The sequence below is a fragment of the Linepithema humile genome, chromosome 4 (genome assembly GCF_040581485.1).
Source record: "Linepithema humile isolate Giens D197 chromosome 4, Lhum_UNIL_v1.0, whole genome shotgun sequence".
NCBI classification, from domain to species: Eukaryota; Metazoa; Arthropoda; class Insecta; order Hymenoptera; family Formicidae; genus Linepithema; species Linepithema humile.
In genome coordinates, this window is record NC_090131.1 from 31,315,810 (window position 1) to 31,330,581 (window position 14,772).

Here is a 14,772-nt window from a genome sequence, read left to right on the forward strand (position 1 = left end):
TACAATTTTTGTGCAAATCAGTTATGTCGGTGCTAGAATTCTGTCTATTCTCAAGGTAAATAATATATAATACTGGTAATAAATTCACACACACATCCACGCCCCCCTCCCTCCCCTTCCCCCCACACACACACATTTGCGCGGAGGGAAAATATGTCATGTGATGCTAAAACGAAAGAATCAACAAACATCTTCTTCAAGCGATACTATTCTTTCAGAGATCCCGATTGAATTCTCGTTCGATTCTGACACGAATCCGTGACGCGAATCGACCGTCGTTCTTATGATTGCTCCATTTATCAACGATTGCGTGAACGGATGTGAGGTGGAACGTATCGTACTTCCAGCCGCGGGATGTACAAACATGTCAGCTGTATTAAATTTGTCCGGGAATACGAGCGAAGAGAAGGTCGGACGGACGCCGCACAGGCGGCAACAAATATTTGGGCGCCGTGCGCTTGTGCCGAAAACAAAAATCCGATTATTCGTTATTCAGGAGCGGAACGACACCGCGACGATAATCCGTATGGCCACTTGAGTACGCGCATCGAAATGGCTATATGATAATGGACAGGAAAAACGAGACATGTTGCCGAGTAATTTTCTGTCACCACGAAACAACAACGTTAGAATATCTACAGCATACGAATTATCAAGTGTTATAATCGTTTATAGTCGTTTCGGTGTTCGTTATTCGAATGTATACGTCGTCGAATTTTAAAAGTAATCTGGATAAAGCGGGAAATAACTTGGTAATTTTTCTTGACGCTTGTCTGATAAATTCTGATTATCTCTATTATACATCTTAGCAGTGAAATTGAATTCTTCAATTATTATTTATTTAGGAATGTTTAACGTATAAAATAAAAAAAATTGCTACTTTTATTTTTGTCAGGCTTTCATTATTCATTTTAGCCATTCATTATTCGTATTCACTTTAATTTCAATATATGATGTCATTGTTTTATGATGTTCGCGTTTTGTATACAACAAAAATTTTCACTCGTTTTAATGGAGAGTTGACATTTTCCAGTGCAAATGTTGGAGATTTTTCAAGAAAGTTTCAAAAGGTTATTTGAAAAGCAGTGATTTTGATCGCGATGTATTTTTAGCGGCTGGAAAATTCTTGCATTTGATTTTATCTACGCGAAAGCCTAGAAAAGCCACGCGCTTTTCCGATAGAAATCTGTGAGATTTGATAGAAAATTCCTTGAAAATCGGAAAATCCCTGAATGTTGGAAAACGAATCGTGGTCATCCTAAGGGCTTTTCGTTTTTCCGAATCAAAAAAATATTGCGAATCGTATTTGAAAGATTGGATCAAACACAAGAGTACAGATACAGCCTTTGGCAGATGCGACGTGAAAACGAATGGGTAATCACTACTTACTGATGCTAATCGTAGATCGGTCTAACGTCGTCGCAAAGAAAGTTCGCGTCTAAAAATTTTTTCCACCTTGTTCAGTCCTACTGCCAGACTGTTGACGTGTCACAGATTGTACGATTTCTCATCAATTCCACTCTTGAACGATTCGAGCAAAAGCATGATTCTTTACGACGAAGATTTGCAATCGGAGACAGTAATGTCGTTTTCATCGACTCTAGCTTTGCGACGACAGCGCGATTCATTGCTTCGAAAATTTCTCGCTCTTCACCAATCCCCTCTTTTTTCTTTAATGTCACGACATTAACAGAGGTGTACCGCACTCGCGCGATAGTTTGTGCAGGAAGGTCCGAATTGCTCGATGATACGATGATGAGATGTGTATACACGGATGTCGATGTTGCTTTAATCTTGGCGATTAAAACTTGCAGGCACGTTTCAATGATCTCAAGCGATCCTCGATTGACATGTCGAGTGCTGAGCGCGTTTTGTCAGCTGATAAAAACATCAAAAACCCCTACGACCGTCGAAATTATATCAACACTGAACATCAAAATTTGCTTTTCGATCGTGAAAATCGATGCTCAAGCGTCAATAGCATCATACGTTTGCCACCGGCTGATTCACACGAGTCGGAAACGCGCGCACGTGTCGGTGGTCGATCGTCGGGCTGTCCGGAGCGAACAGCGAACAGCTGATCGGTGGGTCGAGAGCGATCGAACGACTTGCTCGGCTTTCGCGAATCGACTAAAAGCGCTCTTTCGATGCTCTCTTTTCGCAATCGGAATTTTCGGTTTAGCCGCGATGCGTTCTCGCGGGATGTTCCGACTGAAATGATGATTGCACTAGATTTGTCAAATTGACGGCACCCCATACGTTTCAGCGAAATACGCGTGGTGTCTTGGCGTGCACGTGGATAACGGAAGGCAGGCGGGAAGACCGATCGTCGAAGTAACCGTCCGGCGGCTTTAACTTGCACCGACTGTGCTTCGACCGCGACACGACTAACCGAACTGGACTAGTCTGACTAAGTGCACGGCTCAAACGGTTTCTCCGTCGCGCCACTGGAGCTTCCATGTTCTCTCTCCCTTCTTCCTTTCCTTCCCCCCCCCCCTCTCTGTTTCTCTGTTTCTCTTTCTCTATCTCTATCTTTCTCTCCTACATACACACACACACGCGCGCGCGCACACACACACACACACACACACACACACACACACACATGACCGAATTGCGCCGAGACAAGAGGAGAAGCGAAAGAGGTGCAAGGTGCAGGGCGCAGGGGCAAAAGGTAGAGGGGAGAGAGCAAGAGAGATAGATGTCTGAAAGGAAAAGAGAACTTTTTCCTGACTTTTTAATCTCTTGCGGCATGTATTTTCCATTTTTACGGAATATTATTCGATTTTTATCACTATATGAAGACAATAGAAAATTAGTTTAAAATTTTTTTGACAAATACTATTAATTATTATATTATTTTATTAATAAAGATAATCGAGATTTCTTGTTAGTTTTTATTTGTTAATAAAAGTGTATCGTAGAGTATGGAGTATTGTGAGTATGGAGCACTCGTGCATCATTACTTTGTGAAAACAAAATCTCACAATTTGCATGGTACAACGTCAATAAAATAATTAGTCGTCGCAAAATATAGAAACGCAAATTCTCAAGGATACTCGTGAAATCTGTAGAGAGCTGTATGAAGGATTTTCCAAGGAGGATTATTGTTAATAATTTATGCGTACTGTCAAATAATAATAATTTGTTCATTTTTGTTTTACGTTATCGTTTAATTGTACACGCACTCGATATTTCATAAGTCTTTAGGTTTTAATATACATATATATTTTGAATGCATTTTGTACAGCATGCAATTATTCTTTTACCTGGTTTCAACATTTTTTTTGACAATAATACACCACACAAATGCACGCTTCATCGCATGCCTCGCTTAATATACATACGTGTATAATGCACATACATTATACATATATGAAATTCTAACCCAGGTAATTCACATGAATGAATAATTGATTATTAATCTTGCTATTATTAGTATAGTATTATTATCCATTTTATTACACGTATGAGAGAGTGTGTTTATTGTCAAAAATATAAAGGGTGAATAAAAAAATATTAATTTTGAGGCACATTGTAATAGCAGCAGTGTGGAATAAATTTGATAGCTCGATTGTCGATACTATTCCTTGATATGCCAAAAAATTTTAAATTAAATAATCTTGGAATACATATATATAATTAACCACGCTGTAACGTTACTTCGACATGTTAAATCAATCTTGCACCTGCAGAATCAGGAAATAATGCTATTATTCAACGGCCTATTGCTAAATTGCGCGTGCTTGCTAACTCGCCAACTCGTTTACCGAAAGAAGTAAATGTCCTTCATTTATCTCACCGTGACATGGTGGGAGAAAAATAAGGAAGTAAGTTTTCACGCGTAGATACATTCTTTACACGTGGATTGGATAAATATGTCAGTGAAGTTTGATTAATCAATATCGAACGTTTCTTCGAAAACATTTGTAAATTTTAAACAAAAGCTTCCCCCCCCCCTCTCTCTCTCTCTCTCTTTCTCTCTCAGGAAACGAATATGATAGTATAAGAAGGATGAAACATCCGAGAACGTCAGAAATTTTTGTTTGCATTTTGTGCGCTCTGCACTTTCAGACAATACAGTCATCAAGAATTGTGCAATCGTAGCAAAATATTCAACTTTATAGGTCGATAATGATGATTGGACTGTTGAAATACTTTCGGCAGTGGATAATAATACGTTTTAATTATAATGTATTAAACTGTAAAATAACGAAAAGAGTTGCAATATATTAACGTTTGTTTGCAAGTATGTATATCTTGTGAGCAATAAATTATCATCCTCGTTCCATTACATTTTGACATATTTATGATTATCACGATAATGATGGAACAAAAGACAAATAATTTTTGTTAGAATTTATACCAATTATATCAATAATTATGTGACAAAATTATTATTTGTATAGAATGTCTTACATACTGATTGGACGTTTTTTACACACATAGAAATAAAGAAAATGACTATTGTATTAATGATATATTTTAATAATTTAGTAGTTTATTTATATAACATTAAAAATTCAAAATATTTATAAGTGTTTGGTTTTTAATTAATGTTTTAATTAAGCTTTATTTTAATAGAAATTTTATTTTACACCGACTTACTAGATAATATGAAAAGTAAACAAAGCTTGCAATAAGACATTTTCAGCAAAAGAAAATCTTAAACTTGTCACGTAATTTGTAGTTCAAAGAACATTCCATAGTTCCAAGTCACATTGTATAAAAGTTTCATTTAAATATACAAACATTGTGTCATTGCAAATACATTGCAATACTTTTGCAAAACTCTTTGACACATATTTTTTATGGTAAGCCTTTCTGATTTCCAAGAACTCACGTAAAATTTAAATTTTACTTTTTTAACTACAACTTTTTGCTCAATTAAAACTATTGATTTAAGTAGTTGTCACGCCGTTGCATTTCATTTTCTTACAGATTCATTTTATATACTTATTAAGATGCAACGAGTCCATAAATAATTTAAACATTGTATTTGACACAACTTAATCAACAATATGAATATATTGTAACATCGTAAGAGTGAGTAAATCTGATCTACAAATTATTGTTACAAATGTAGGAACACTTGACAAAATAGCAAACATAATTGTTTCATCGTTTTTTTCTCCTTGATGCATATATTCCTTGGATGCGTATTAATCGATAAATCCTACTGCAGATATTACTGCAAAATCGTTTCAGACATCTGTTAGCAGGTGGTGCTGTATAACCGGAGAGAAAGCTCTCTGCCTTACCATTCTATTAATACTAAACATGTGTAAAATACATTTATACTAGAATAGATTTTTCTTACTATATGTATATAACAAATATTTGCTCTTTACGAGTAACTTTTTAAGTCATCTGTATTTATTTATTTATTTTTTTTGTACAAGAAAAAATGCAATTTGACCAGACAAAAATATTTTTGCATGTAAAATCGATCGCGTTGTAGAATTATCAAATTTGATATTAGATATTTTAATTGTAACAAGTTAGATTTAAAAAATTTAACTTACTTTTTATTAAAATGATGAAAACGAGTTTTATTTAATTTAATTTCAAATATATTTCTACGTCTTACAGATATGTAGCTCTTTTGGAATAATTTGTAGTTTGCCAATTTTTAACAGGCAATCTGTATAAAATCGTAACGTTTGCCTGTGTGAATTCCGCGTGATATGGTGATGTCAAAAAACGATGATAGAAAAATTAAACTAAAGTAAAATGGCATTCGATACTTTGTACGCTTTTATTTATAATACAATACCCGGAATTTTGCCGGAAATCCAGCTGTAAAATATAGAGTAAATATAAAGAAATTCCCTTGTCCCGTAAAAGGATACTTGTCTCGTAAAAGGCATCAATGCATTTGACGATGTATCTTGCGGAGTCTGCGGAGAGGAAATTGTTAGCTGTGATATTTTGCAACACGAATTTCGATACTATCGGCATCGTTTTAACGATCCGCACGAAAATAAATTGAACAAGGCTCGATCCTACGTTCCCGTAATTCGATTATAGCCTTCTTAGTTATTGGAAACTTTACGTGAATTATTGGAAAATTATTTGCAGCCCCATTAAATTAACATGTAAAATTAAACATTAATACTTACTACGTAATATTGTTAGATATAGGTACTATTATCTATATTACATTTGTTGCGCTCAAAATTTTATCTATTAGTTTTATTTCGACTGTTTTAATTATTATATATTAATCATCTTATAATATATTTAAACATTGAGATATGCGATAAGAATATACTCTCAATTTGTTCATCGCGGCTGTTTCAACTAAACGTAAATTCTTTCTTGATTAAATCGCATCCATGCTCAGAGAACAATGATAGTACGATGCAATGCTATGTAAATGCCATTCGCAGTTATTTAAAGTTTGCACGTATGTATTTAATTGTTTAGATTGTAGAATAGAAATTTCCAATGTAGTGCATACCGCATATGAACAATTAGATATAATAATGGCATAAGTGACATTTATTCATCTTGAAAAATGAAAGAGACATTGTCAAAAATTCTTAATATAAAATTCAGCTACTTTATTGCATTATATTTTCAAATTTCTCTAAAAATAGAAAGGCTAGAGAGAAATGCATTTAAACTACTCAAACCAATATGGTAATATGTGGAAATATACAATTATGCAATTACCTGTGTTAAGAAAATTTTTAGCAACTGTAATTATTATATAAACTAGCAATTTTATAAAAAAGAATATTGTGTGATATATTCGTATTTATCACAGCATCAAAATTTTATTTTCAATAACTTGTATATTGCTATCCAACCTATAACTCTCGTAAAATATGCGGAACACACGAATGCGAAAATACATAGAGCATAGTTTGTTTCGTATTCTATTCTTTCACACCTAAACCTGCGAACAATTTCTGAAAACAATTTTTATCGGAAAAAATTTATATGCCGAATCAACTTTCACATAACATCGAGATTGCGAATATGCGATTTAAAGGTAATAGTCTTTAATGACGAGCAAATGTATATATGATGTTTTGTTACGAATCCTACAAATGTGTCCAATTCATACGCATGTGCATCTGATTATCGCTGGCCTGCGCGGCGAAGGCTACCCTCTGTGAAATTATAGCGCCCGATACACACGCTGTGTTGTGCACAGGCCTATAAAATCTAGTAGGTTATCGATTAGGCTCCTACACTCTCTGTCTGTGTGCTGCTATGAATCTCTGGATATGTCGCGGCCTATTCACTTGAATATCCCATACGGTTACGATGACGACGGCAGCGGTGGGGATGTAACGTTCAATTTAGGTCAGTGAATCGTACAGCCATATCTTTTTTGTAACTCCCTTTTTCAATTAGAAAAACATTACCGGGTCCGTGGTTTTCGATAAGGCATGAGTTATCCTTTATTTTTGCGGAAACTTATGAATTCAATTGACATTGTAATATAATATTTTTTGCCCAGTGATGTAGAATTTTGCCCAGAATGTAGGTTGATGTAGAAAGTGTCTTATATTTGTACTTCAGTGCTTGACAAGTTTTGAATAAAAATAATATATGCAATAAATTTTGAGAGAGATATTTATGATACGAATATTGAAAATATCAAATATAAACAGATTATAAGGAGATTTATTAACTAATCTTTTTATATAATTTTATACAAAATTTATGTATTATATTATACTAAATTGTTTGTGTTGATCAGTGCTTAACTACAATTATTACTTATTATGATTTAATCGCTTTAATTTAATTGTAAGTATATTGTTACTAAAGAATGAATATTATTAGTAAAGAATATATACTATTAATTGACTTTCCAGATTATACAATGTAAGAATGAAGGAACCACCTTATATGATGTGTATATAAATTTATCAATTTTCTAAAAGTTTTTGTCAACCTAACCACGTGGTTTATCGAAAGAGTTATCTTTTTCAACGATCGCTATCACCGCTATCTACGGTGTGCGTTTACGAAACAAAGTTTTATTTTTTGTTTGTCGTGCGTGAATCGCTGCCTTTAACTTTTAACCCTTTCGTGTTTTGAGCCTTACGTGACCTGCGATATTAATCACACACCTCTCAAAGAGTAGTTCGTTTATTGGACGCGACAAAACTCACGCTCACACAAGTCATACTCTTTGTTAGGAATCTTGACGTAGACGACATTTGTGGTCAGCGGACGAAAAAGCTGCTCTCTTCGCTTCGAGCTCTTTGACAATATACCGGCTCCTTCTTCTTTGCAAAATATACATGCACACTTGAGTGTGCCTAAGTGTGCCCGCACGTGTTTATACCTGCGCGTGTTCCCTCGCTTTTGCGGCCATGACCGGCATACTAGATAGTGACCTCTCCGCCGTACACGCATCCCTTAACTATTAACACTACAATGACGAATGGTATCGTCCTCTCTGGTGATGTAACTACATATGCTAATGATATCGCGCGCTAGTTTCGGACGTCGCGCCTAATTATCGCGTTATGTCGCATTGAATCTGTTTAGGATCGATCTGAGGATATTATAGCAATTCCAGTGCACAGTTTTCAATAGTTGCGGTCAAGTCGTTTTTAATTAGATTCTTGCGATCGAACATATTGCGATACTAGATCATCACCTATATTGATTTAATTTCAACATTATTTAAAATCAAACTCTTGTGTTACTGTTTAAGAAATTAAGCAATACTTGACAATTGTTCAACTTTGATCGAACAATTTTTAGGCAAGTAAATGTTTGATCTTTTATCTATTAAATACTAATATTTTTGTTGATATTTTAGAATTGTTGCTTTTAGAACTAATCGAAAGGAATTACAGTATGGCAATATATAATATGTTCCAAAATTATTAATATTGACTTATTTTTTTATTTTTTTATTATAGATTTAGACTTAAATATTGCTTAACTCTTATTTGTAATATATCAGATTGATAAGTGCCACATATTATATAAATAAAATTAAAAATTAATCGTCCGCGTATGTTAAAATATAAATTTGCTAATTTGATTGACCGTTCCAGTGACGCGCTGTACGCCAATATAACATCCGAATCCGTCAGGATGGCGCCGTACGAAGTAATATGATCTATAATTGTGAAATTGACTTTTATGTTCTTCAGCACGCCATATCGTCGACAATAGCCTCGATGTTAAACAAGAAAAAGAATTATTATTAATGTTGCATTACTTGCAAATTTGGAATTTTAATCAAGTTTACTTGCACGGCATTGCAATGCAAAATTTATTTATTCAGTCGTTTATCACGCACTAATTTTTCGTGATTAAACAAATACTTATTGTTAGCTGAACGAAACCGTATTCCGAAAGCACTACTTTCGATGTTTATGCAAATGACAAAGGACGAATACATACTATTCGCTGTAGTTCATTTTTCAAAAATATAATTGGACAGTTTTCGAACTCTGAACGAGTTTTTCATTCTTCCACCCTCCTTTTTCCATATTAACCGTGATCAAATGAGAAACATTAATGGTGGAAACGTTAAAGATCACATTGTGATTAAAGATAGCTGCTTGATACAACAAATAATTTCCTCTATCGTAAATAGGCATCGTACCCTTTTCAATATCGATGCTTTTATTTTCAAAATAAACGCATTCGTGGCGATGACAAAGCGTTCGTATCTCACATGCAACAAAATGTACGCGACATATATTACTACTGCATACTTTCGTGTAAAACGTTAAATTCAAGTATCGTGCATTGCCTTGTAATTGCAGATTAGAGGACAGATTTGCAATCGGTCCTCTAATGAAAATCTGATCGGACGTCATTTTTCTTCGAGACTTAACCATGTAAGTTAATATCGATAAAACGTGAGTAATTTCATTTTTAGTTTGTCCCTTAGTGTTATCCCTAACATGTCACATTTCCCTACATATTCTTCAGAGAATTAATACAACAAAGAATTATTCTTTTTCATTTACAAAGAATTATTCTTTTGTTAGATCCCCAGTATTGAATACAGTGCTAAAATGCTGTAAGCGAGAGCAGGGAGCAAAGTACGCGTTAACCAAAACACTGTGCATGTTGTCAATAGTGAGCATTTAGGTGATTGCGCTAAAACCGTAGTACATATACGGGATTAGACCGACGTTTATTGTTAGATCCTTACATAATGCGATTATATAGCAGGAGGGCGTATAATACACCTATGTGCACACACAATTCATCGTGTGCGGGGGCGGCAAGAAGGTGCAGGGAGTTGCATGGGCAAGGGGTGGAAGAGGGATGGAATGCGGGGTGAAGCCAGATCAATACTAGCAAAAGCATGACACGGTCGCGAACTCGCGGCACACGCCGCGACCGACAAAAAGACCAGACAAATCGAGCGGATACAAGGCATGATCGTCGTGATCTGCTGCGCTGATGTGTCGTAACTGTAATTGTCGTCGAAATAATAAGTCGAAAATTCGGAACGCGTTTTGCTTTGCTCGTCTCGTTTGCGGATTTGCATTGTTTCTGTCCATTAGAAAGTTTACGCGAACGCCATAATCGTCGCTGTGTCGAACATTGAACCTGACATGAATGCACATGCGTCAATCTCTTCTCTTTGAATATTCTTCTTTTCAAGTTTGACTCGGCCGACATAATTCATTAAGGATTTGTCGCAATTATATAAAATGGATAAATTTGATGAAGCGCAAAGTAGCAAATTATTTAAATTTGGCTTTTTGCAATATTGTATGTAAATGTTAATGTGTCTATGAATTAATTGAAAAATATTTTAAGAGCAAATTCGTAATTCAGAATTCCTAAAACATTTTTTATGCAATTTTGAGATATTGTGCATACTATTTTTATTTTATATTGATGTTAGCACTGAATTCCGCAAAACAATCATCACCCGCGCGCGCTAGTAAATTTCAAATTTGAATAAATTTTTTTCCCGTTTTCGTGGCTCAAAGTGCAACGATCAATACTCATTTCACCGAATATCGATACTATCGCTTTTACGTCGACTTGCCTAATCTTTTTAGCATAATACGATAGTTTCACGATAGTTTTTTACTTGCCACGTGATTATCGCGTGATATAAATATGTATTCTGCATGTAGCGTTGCTTTCCGAAGGCTCAAGACTATTCTGACGCAAGTTCACCCATAAATGCACTTTCTTATGTCATGACTAAACAATGCGAATGTAGTTTAGCGTGTATAACTGTATAATCAACATTTCGATCTTAACTATGTCGATGTTGGATTATGTGGAAGGGAGTGCAGTTTTTTTTTAATAATATATAATGAATGAGTAAACGAAAGACTTTAATAGAATAAAAATTTCTCTAAATCACATGGTTAATCCTCAAATAATTTGCAATCATGTGATTTCTCATCCGAATTAATAACATTATCTTTTATTTGTATTTGTCACATATATTCGCTATTTTTATCTTTATGTTGTAATTTAAGAATATGTTATCTGAATATAATTTATTTGGTAGATAAAAAAACAAATAATTATAATATAAGTGATTAAATAATTATTGCAATAGTTGGAAAAACATTTAAACTTCATAAAACTTGATGAAATAAAATTTATTTTATGAAGGCAATAAAACAAACAATTTAATAATAAATATTTTAATTAAAAAAAAAAAAAAATATTTTATTATATGTTTGTTTAAATTATACATCATTTCAACAATGTTTAGCTCTTTGTTTTTGTACAAATTGTTTTTGCAATGCTCGTAGGTGAATTTTGATGCATTATTATGCACCTTATCTATTTTTAATAAGATTGGTGCATCAGGTGTGTGTCAGATTTAATATATATTGTGTAATACATATATGTGAGCAAATCAGCGTTTCGACCTCGACTATCCTACGTCATGTTAATCGAAACTTTAGTAGTTTGGAATAAAGAAATCCAGTCGCCAAGGCGTAATTCCAGTTCCGCGGAAACTCGTAATTGATGTAACGCGCTGTATGTAAATCGATATCTAGCTGCGAATGCGTCTCCTTTTGCCCTGTGTGCATAATATACTGCTCTACCAGTACATCAGTGTTCCAACCTCGATGATTATTACGTCACATCGATCGAAACTTTATGTAGTAGTTTAGAATAAGGAAGTTGGTTTATTAAGCATGGAGACTCGCTGATCGATCGGTCACTGATTACTTTGGGCGTGCTTCGTGTTGAACTTGCGAGTGAAGCACTGTTGCAAGTGAATTTTCCATAATAGAGAATGATAGCTTCGTGATTCTTTTATTCATTCAAAATACGTCGGTAAAGGAACGGTATTGAGGGTAATTCGGAGGATGAAATAATCGCGAAATAAATTGAGTCAAGTGCAAATCGATTCAATTGCACCTACACTTCTTATTGCTGTTTAATTGTGGTCTCGGCAATTTTTCCGTACTCCCGAAATACAGTTCGAATACGACGATGCAGCTGTGCACCAACTGATAACACACCAACGCTACCGTATAGTCATCTACTCGTATTATAATCGCTTGCCTATTAATCATGCACTTTCTGCCGAGGCAAACTTCTCGGCAAACATCACTACGACGTTTATAGTCCCATCTCTCTCAACGCAATATATAGTTAAATATTTATCGATTTACATCAGAATTTGTGCAATCTGGCCCACGACTCATTTCTTGGACTGCATCGAGCTCTCTTTCAATGACGTAATTTTCTTGATCGATCTTTTATTTTTACCGCTGGTCGAACACGTTGTCGTGGCATACATTGGAGAACAACTGATGGAATCGTATATTGAATTCATATTTTTTTTTCAATATAGTCAACTTAAAAATTTTACAATACTTTATTTGGTTGAGTTCAGATTACTTGTGAAATTGCTATATGTTCGATTTATATTTACATTACGTATGCTATCCGTGTTTTTTTTTTTATTTTTAACAAAAATTTAACAATTATCGATATTTAACAATTTTAATATTAATAGAATTTGATCATATAAATGTATGATGTGCATTTATGATATCTTATAACATCTTTACTAAATTACTAGAATTTACGAGTGAGTATTGTACGATCACAACAGAATTTAGGATGTCAATATTCTTTAATATCTACTGGTGCAATTCTGAATCCACAACTGGATTCAGTTATTTCCAATATTCGATGTGATATTTTTCATGCTTGACGTTGCTTGCACGACGTTGCACGCTCGAGTTGCGTTACAAAAATAACGAACAAAATTGATCACAAATGCCCAACTGTCGCTACGAATTACTAATCAGTTAACGCAACAACGAACAAACGTGTTTGGCGCCATGTAAAACAAATGTCCATGAGCCACGTAATTGATATATTTTCTGGATTGTATTATGCGTATAATATATTCTTTTGTTTTTTTGTCAAATTTCGTAAATAATGCAATACGAAAACTCTATTGCAATTTATCGTGCCGTTTTATCACGGTGCTTATTATAACTTCGAGAAAATTTGCGATCAACGCGAAAGACTATGTAACTTATGAACTGATCTGTTTGTCTTATTAATCAGCTTCAAACGCGTAAATCTCATCGTTTGCGTAATTGGGTTGTAATGTTCTTTTATTCCTTCATGAGCGGTAACTTTTCATTTTGTGTGTTATAAAGAATAAATAATAGCTAAATGGTAACAATTTTGGAGAATAAATGCACAATATATAGTCCCTTGTAGTATGACGATAAAGATTGTTAAAGCTCGGAAACTATTAGTCAAATTAGCTAGATGTCAATTTGTTTTTGTTTTAATTAGTTTCTGATTGTCTTTTTCTAAAGCTAAAAATAGAAAAAGACAAATAAAGTAAGTTCAATTGCGGCTTAAATAAATTGATATTAACGAAATTGGTTAATGAGCGACATTAGGAAAAGTAAAATTTGGGCATAATTTATTTAATTGTGTGTAGATTGATTTTTATTTTTTACAGAGGAAAGTAGGTTTCTAGTAAGTGCTAATGGCCAATTTTATTAAGTATAGGAAATTTACGGGCGAAATACCAGTATATTACGGTATTATTACGATAAACATACTTATTGTTAACGTATACTTTTCATGCGTTCGTCTCTGTCGCGTGAGTTTTCAAGCTCATTTTTTTTTCAACGTAGAGCACACATAAAGCTATAAGTACGAAGCGCTAGTTGTGATTGGTAGGACGGATAAAAATGTGCCAAAAAAAAAGAGGAAACACAAGTGGTGACGGTGGTGTGGATCAATCTGTGTCTCTGTGTGTGTGTGTGTGTGTGTGTGTGTGTGTGTGTGTGCGTGTGTGCGTGTGTGTGTGTGTGTGGAACTAGCCAAGTAAAGCGTAAGAAAGGAAAATATACATGATGGGTGTATGTACATTGATACATTTATTAAGTATGACTGATACAAAGGCCGTGAAAAGCTCTTGGATACAAATGTAGCGCGTATTCTCGTGAATGTTTAGTTTCATTGTTTGAAACTAAATCGATCGTTTTCGAGCAAATCCATCGATGGCAACATCCAAAGCACAGCGTGTCAGCAACAACATCGTTTATTTGCAAAGAAAACATATATACACAATACAGCAAAAATTGCGCGTTTTCTTACGACTATAAATTTTTCTTTGCAAGAATTTAATTTTCTTATATCTTTTTGCTTTAAAAATTTTATGTATATAGGTATCAAGGTATCTATATATCTCAATCTACCTTTGAAATCAATCTAGGAATAAAGTTATCTGTTTAACTTTCTATTTAATTTACTGAAACTCTCTTAATTTTTTGATATTAACACTTTTGCGATCGTTAAATA

General features: G+C 34.2%; 1 protein-coding gene across 8 annotated transcripts in view; it reads right to left on the reverse strand.

Annotated features, from left to right (window-relative positions):
- Window positions 1-14,772, reverse strand: part of Ih (hyperpolarization activated cyclic nucleotide gated potassium channel Ih) — a 120,853-nt gene that overhangs the window by 77,765 nt on the left and 28,316 nt on the right. The gene's annotated exons all lie outside the window — the stretch shown is intronic.